Below are 6,943 nucleotides of genomic sequence, written 5' to 3'. Positions count from 1 at the left end.
GTAGCGAGAGGCTTTGAGTACAGGAACAAGGATGTCTTGCTGCAGTTGTACAGGGCCTTGGTGAGACCACATCTTAAGTATTGTGTGCAGCTTTGGTTGCCTTATATGAGGAAGGATGTTCTTGCCATGGAGGGAATTCAGCGAAGATTCACCAGGCTGATACCTGGGATGGCAGGAATGACGTATAAGGAGAGATTGGGTCAATTGGGCTTATACTCGCTGGAGTTTAGAAGAATGAGAGGGGATCTCATTGAAACTTATAAAATTCTGGCAGGACTGGACAGACTAGATGCAGGAAGGATGTTCCCGATGGTCGGGGAGTCCAGAACCAGGGGTCACAGTCTAAGGATAAGGGGTAAGCCATTTAGGACAGAAATGAAGAGGAATTTCTTCACCCAGAGAGTGGTGAACCTGTGGAATTCTCTACCACAGAAGGCAGTAGAGGCCAATTCTTTAAATATATTCAAGAAGGAGTTGGATATATTTCTTAAGGCTAGAGGGATCAAGGGGTATGGGGAGAAAGCAGGGACAGGGTGATATGCCTATCAATTAGTCCAATAAAAGGCGACGAGTTAAGAACGTAACTGAAGGTTTTTATTGGCTAAATAACAGAGCCCACCCTCGTGGGTGATCCGATCCAACAGGGAGGAATACTAGCCAGTCAGCTACCTTTATACCTGGGCAGGTAATGGGCGGAGTCGGAGGTGGTCAGCCCAGGTATAACAGTGCGACAAGAGGCGACCTCGTGTAGTGATGTGACAGTGAGAACAGTGAGAACAATATACAGTGATAACTATAACAGTGGTTTACCACATTCACCCCTTGTTTAGATTAGAGTCCGGCGGGGTGAAGTGTATTACCAGCTCTGGTATGTCAGTCTGTCCGGAGGCTTCGTTAGCCTCTCCGATCGTCGCAGCGGCGGTGTTACATTATCCGGTGTTAAAGCTGGTGTCTGCGTAGTCGGCAAAGGCTCGTGGGGTTCCGGCATGCCGTCTACCTCGGCTGGACTCGGGGGGTTGGGAGGGGGGGGTGAGGGTGCGAGGTCTCGTAAGGAGACAGTGTCCTCCCGTCCGTCTGGGTAAGCCACATAGGCATACTGGGGGTTGGCGTGCAGGAGGTTCACCTTCTCGACCAGGGGGTCCGTTTTATGGGCCCTCACGTGCTTTCGCAGCAAGACGGGTCCCGGAGAGGTCAGCCAGGTTGGTAGGGTGGTTCCCGTAGTCGACTTCCTGGGGAAGACAAACATTCGAGCATGGGGGGTGGTGTTAATGGCAGTGCAAAGTAGTGACCGGATGGAGTGCAGCGCAATCGGGAGGACCTCTTGCCAGCGGGAGGTTGGGAGGCCCTTAGACTTTAAGGCTAAGAGGGTGGCCTTCCATACCGTCGCGTTCTCTCTTTCCACCTGGCCGTTCCCTCGGGGGTTGTAGCTGGTGGTCCTGCTTGCTGCAATACCCCTCTCCAATAGGAACTGACGGAGTTCCTCGCTCATGAAGGAGGCGCCCCGGTCACTATGTATATAGTTCGGGAACCCGAACAAGGCGAAGAGTTTGTTCAGGCATTTAATGACCGTGTTACTGGTCATGTCTGGGCAGGGGAAGGCAAAGGGGAAACGGGAGTACTCATCAACGATGTTGAGGAAGTACACATTACGGTCGGATGACGGTAGGGGCCCCTTGAAGTCGATGCTCAGACGCTCGAAGGGGCGGGTGGCCTTGATCAGGCTTGCTCTGTCCGGCTTATAGAAGTGCGGTTTGCACTCAGCACAGATCTGGCAGTTCCTGGTCATGGTCCTGACCTCCTCGATGGAGTATGGCAGGTTGCGGGCCTTAATGAAATGGTAGAGTCTGGTGACTCCGGGGTGGCAGAGGTCATTGTGGAGGGTCTGAAGTCTATCACTTTGCGCGCTGGCGCATGTAATGCGTGAAAGAGCATCAGGGGGGTCGTTCAGTTTACCGGGCCGGTACAAGATCTCATAATCATAGGTGGAAAGCTCAATTCTCCACCTCAAGATTTTGTCGTTCTTGATCTTGCCCCTCAGCTTGTTATTAAACATGAAGGCAACCGAGCGTTGGTCGGTGAGGAGGGTAAATCGTTTGCCTGCCAAGTAGTGCCTCCAGCGCCGTACTGCCTCCACAATTGCCTGGGCTTCCTTCTCGACCGACGAGTGTCGGGTCTCGGGGCCCTGTAGGGTCCTTGAGAAGAAGGCTACCGGCCTACCCTCCTGGTTAAGGGTAGCGGCTAGGGCGAAGTCGGATGCATCGCTCTCCACTTGGAAGGGGATTGACTCATCCACTGCGTGCATTGTGGCCTTGGCTATGTCTCCCTTAATGAGGGAGAAGGCCGCGCACGCCTCTTCCGTGAGGGGGAAGGATGTGGTTTTCAGGAGGGGTCTGGCTTTGTCCGCATAATTGGGTACCCATTGGGCATAGTAGGCGAAAAGCCCCAGGGTTCTCCTAAGTGCTTTTGGACAGTGGGGGAGGGGTAGCTCCATGAGGGGGCGCATTCTTTCGGGGTCGGGGCCGATGACTCCGTTCTCTACTACACAGCCAAGGATGGCAAGGCGCGCTGTGTTAAACACGCATTTCTCCTTATTGTAGGTGAGGTTCAGCCGTTGGGCCGTACGGAGGAATTTCTCCAGATTCACGTCATGGTCCTGCCGGTTGCGGCCGCAGATGGTGACGTTATCGAGATAGGGGAAAGTGGCCTGTAGTCCGTTCTGGTCAACCATCCGGTCCATCTCCCGTTGGAAAACCGAGACCCCGTTGGTGACACCAAAGGGGACCCTAAGGAATTGGTAGAGGCGGCCATTCGCCTCGAAGGCGGTGTACTGGCTGTCCTCCGGGCTGATGGGGAGTTGGTGGTAGGCCGACTTGAGGTCGATGGTCGAGAATACGCGGTATTGTGCAATCTCATTGACCATGTCCGATATGCGGGGGAGGGGGTATGCGTCCAGCTGGGTGTATCTGTTTATGGTCTGGCTGTAGTCGATAACCAGGCGATTTTTGTCGCCGGTCTTGACTACCACCACCTGGGCACGCCAGGGGCTGCTGCTCCCCTCAATAATGCCCTCTTTCAGGAGTCGCTGCACCTCAGAGCTAATGAAGGCTCTGTCCCCAGCGCTGTACCGCCTGCTCTTAGTAGCGACAGGTTTGCAGTCGGGGGTGAGGTTAGCGAACAGGGAAGGTGGCGGTACCTTGAGGGTGGATAGGCTGCAGGTGTTACGCGGTGGGCGGTTTAACTTTCGCTGGTTGTCGACTGTGAGTGGGGGGAGGGGTCCACCGTATGCTAGGGTTACACTTTGGAGGTGGGATTGGAAGTCCAGCCCTAGTATGACGGCAGCGCACAGCTGGGGGAGTACGAGGAGTTTAAAATTTTTATACTCTGTCCCTTTAACCGACAATGTCACGACACAGTAGCCGCTGATGTCTGTGGCGTGCGACCTCGATGCCATCGAGATGCGGCTGCGCGTTGGCAGGACGGGGAGGGAGTAGTGGCTCACCGTGTCTGGGTGGATGAAGCTCTCCGTGCTTCCGCTGTCGAACAGGCAGGTCGTGGCGTGGCCGTTGACTTTGATGTCCATCATTGAGCTGGCCAGGTGGTGCGGGCGGGCTTGATCCAGGGTCACGGAAGCTAGGGTGTAGATGAGCGCGTCGTTGTCATGACAAGATGGCGGCGAAGATGGCGGCCCCCGTAGTTCACATGAGGCTCTGTTTAAATCGTTTGCCCCGCACAAAGATGGCCGCCCCTGCTGTTCCCATGAGGCTCTGCAGGCTTCGGCTGCCCCGCACAAAGATGGCCGCCCCTGGTTTTCCCATGAGGCTCTGCAGGCTTCGGCTGCCCCGCACAAAGATGGCCGCCCCTGGTTTTCCCATGAGGCTCTGCAGGCTTCGGCTGCCCCGCACAAAGATGGCCGCCCCCAGGGTTCGCATGAGGCACTGCTGGCTTCTGAGGATTTGCTTCTGCAGGCCTTGGAGAAGTGGCCTTTCTTGAGGCAGGTTTTGCAGGTCGAGTTTTTGGCTGGGCAGCGCGACCTCGGATGCTTCTCCTGGCCGCAAAAGAAGCAGCCAGCGGCCCGATCGGGGTTGCCTGATGTCGGGGCCGGTACCGGGGCTAGCGGGCCCGGTCGGATCCGTGATGCAGACGCTGAGGTAGGTCCCGGGGGCAGCGCTGTGAAGGGTGGTGGGGTGGGGGTCGGGCCCGAGTCCCAGGGTCGCGAATAGTACCTGGCAAACGCTTCCTGGTCTTGCTGGGTGGCCTCTAGGGTGAGGGCGAGGGCTTCGGCCTTGTCCAGGTCTATGTCCTTAGCTTCAAGCAGTCTTTGCCGTGTGTAGTCGGAACGTAGGCCTCTCACCAAGGCGTCGCGGACATTGTCTTCCATGTTCGCAGTAGCCGTCACCGCTTTAAAGTCACAGTTCCTGCCGAGTTGTCTCAGCGCTCGTGAAAATTCAGCTATCGATTCTCCTGGCTGTTGCTGGCGAGATCTTAAGAGATGCCTAGTGTACATGTAGTTTACCGGGCTCCGGTACTGCTGTTTCAGTAGGTTGATGGCGTCGTCGTACGTAGTCATGTCCTGGATGAGTGTATATACTCTCGGGCTCGCTTGGGCTTTCAGGACTCTTAGTTTGGATCTCTGAGGGACGACGGCTTCCTCCAGGTACGATTCGAAGCAGTCCAGCCAGTGTTTGAAGTCGTTGGCTGAGTTTGGTGCCTGTGGGTTTAGATCCAGGTATGGTGGTTTCAAGGCTTGCAGCCAAGCCGGCTGGTGTGGCCCGTTGTCTGGAGGCTGCTGTTGCTGTGCTGCTGGGTGAGCTCCTTGCTGTTGCTGTTCATTATCAGACATCTTTAAAATTTAGCCAATAAAATTGATATGCCTATCAATTAGTCCAATAAAAGGCGACGAGTTAAGAACGTAACTGAAGGTTTTTATTGGCTAAATAACAGAGCCCACCCTCGTGGGTGATCCGATCCAACAGGGAGGAATACTAGCCAGTCAGCTACCTTTATACCTGGGCAGGTAATGGGCGGAGTCGGAGGTGGTCAACCCAGGTATAACAGTGCGACAAGAGGCGACCTCGTGTAGTGATGTGACAGTGAGAACAGTGAGAACAATATACAGTGATAACTATAACAGTGGTTTACCACACAGGGTACTGAATTTGGATGATCAGCCATGATCGAATTGAATGGCGGAGCAGGCTCGAGGGGCCGAATGGCCTACTCCTGCTCCTATCTTCTATGTTTCTATGTTTCTAGAGGAGGAGAGAGCATGGCGAAGAAGGAGGGGGTGACTTGAATTTTTATATAAGAAGCTCAGAATTGTTGTGTATGGGAGACTGGCTATAACCTTTAGTGTGTCTGGGAGGTCCTGTTTTTTGTGTATGGGGCTCACATTTTTGCATAAACACATGTAGGCCTGTCGCTAATTTTGACCTGTGTATCCAAACATTGACGGTGCCCTATACTAATGGCCTTGGCCTAGATTTCTCGACAAAAAAAGTTGCTGTGTCTTCTCCAGCACAAGTTGTCCCCAGCAACTACATGGCAGTCTTTTCTCTGAGTTTCAGAGCAGGCTATTGTTGACTGCTCCAGGATCTGAGCCTGACTGAAAAGCACATTAATAAAATCACAGTGCCCTGTGAGTCATCACATCAGGCACTCGTGGGATATAAACCATATACTACAATTGATCAGCACAGTGCCTTTATTTGTGCACTTTGGTCTTCACACCCAGAATAGCAGGGCACATAAATTAAAATGTTTGAATGTTGAATGTAACTGTGCAATGTTTCAATTATTTACACAGGGTAGATTAATTAAAATGTTTAGATGTAACTGTTCAGCACTTTAATTATTTATGCAAAGAGTTTCCATTTCAGCTTCTGTGGCAAGCACATTCGCTCATTGTGTGCTGTGAAACATGGCTATTTTTATTTAAAAATATGGCTATCTAATTTTGTGGTGAAAGCATCGTGAATTAATTATTTCAAAAAAATAGCATTAAAGGATAAATTTAATACTATAAAGCAGATCCAGCTCTCAAGCTAACTTCCCCAAATATGGAACTGTGCCAATTAGTGCCGAATTGGCTGATGTCAGTTAAGGTGGCAGTATGGGTGCTACATGTGGCCTTAGCACCCCTAGGTCAGCCAGTATTCCTGTTTCCAATCAGCATTCATTGTAGATGCTGGGTAATGATAGGATTGGGCTTGGCTGTCATACCCCAGAGACACTGCCTAAGCTGATACAGCAAGAATAGATATTTGGCTGGGGCACTTGAGGGAGGCTGGCGGCTGTGGCAATTTGAGCCAATGCCTTCAAGAGGAGGCCAGAAAATTGAAGAGCCAAAAAAAAAACCCTCTCAGGATATGTGTGTTTATTTCCTTAAAGTAGTGGATCTCCCATAGCCCTTTTTACAGTAAGCTGAGGATAGTCTGTTTTATAACAACAGGAGTATTATAGCAAGAAACATATAGGCCTAGAAATTTGGTGGCCTGCGCCACCAGTTAGCGCCTAAAGAGGGCACTCAGTGACTTTAGCGCCACTGGCCACGCCTCCTGCGATATTTAGCGGGGCGCTAATGTCGGCATTAGCCTGTAGCGCTGCGCCGCCACCGATGATGTCATCGGTGTGCGCAGCGCCCCGCTACCGCCCCGATCGCGATATATGGTAGCGCACTCATCTGTAACGCCGTTCGCAAATCGCGCCCGGTTCACGGGGCCTACCTGTGGCGGTAGTGGCGCAAATTAAGGTGGAGGTGCGGGGTGGCAATTTTTTTTGGTGGCTGCCTGCCAACACCTCTGTCCCCGGCCTCCTGATCCCCCCCCCGGGTAGTGCCGGCTGTGTCCCGAGAGCCCGGCACTTCTCCTCGGTGCCGGGCTCTTTTGCCGGCACTTGCGATCGGTCATCGCGCTGGTGCAGGCCCCTCCCCCTTAAGAAGGGGAGG

The sequence above is a fragment of the Somniosus microcephalus genome, chromosome 15, assembly GCF_052327205.1.
Source record: "Somniosus microcephalus isolate GS21.2 chromosome 15, FLI_Smic_1.0, whole genome shotgun sequence".
Classification (NCBI taxonomy): domain Eukaryota; kingdom Metazoa; phylum Chordata; class Chondrichthyes; order Squaliformes; family Somniosidae; genus Somniosus; species Somniosus microcephalus.
The sequence above is the reverse complement of the archived record's forward strand: the minus strand, read 5'-3'. Positions refer to the sequence as shown.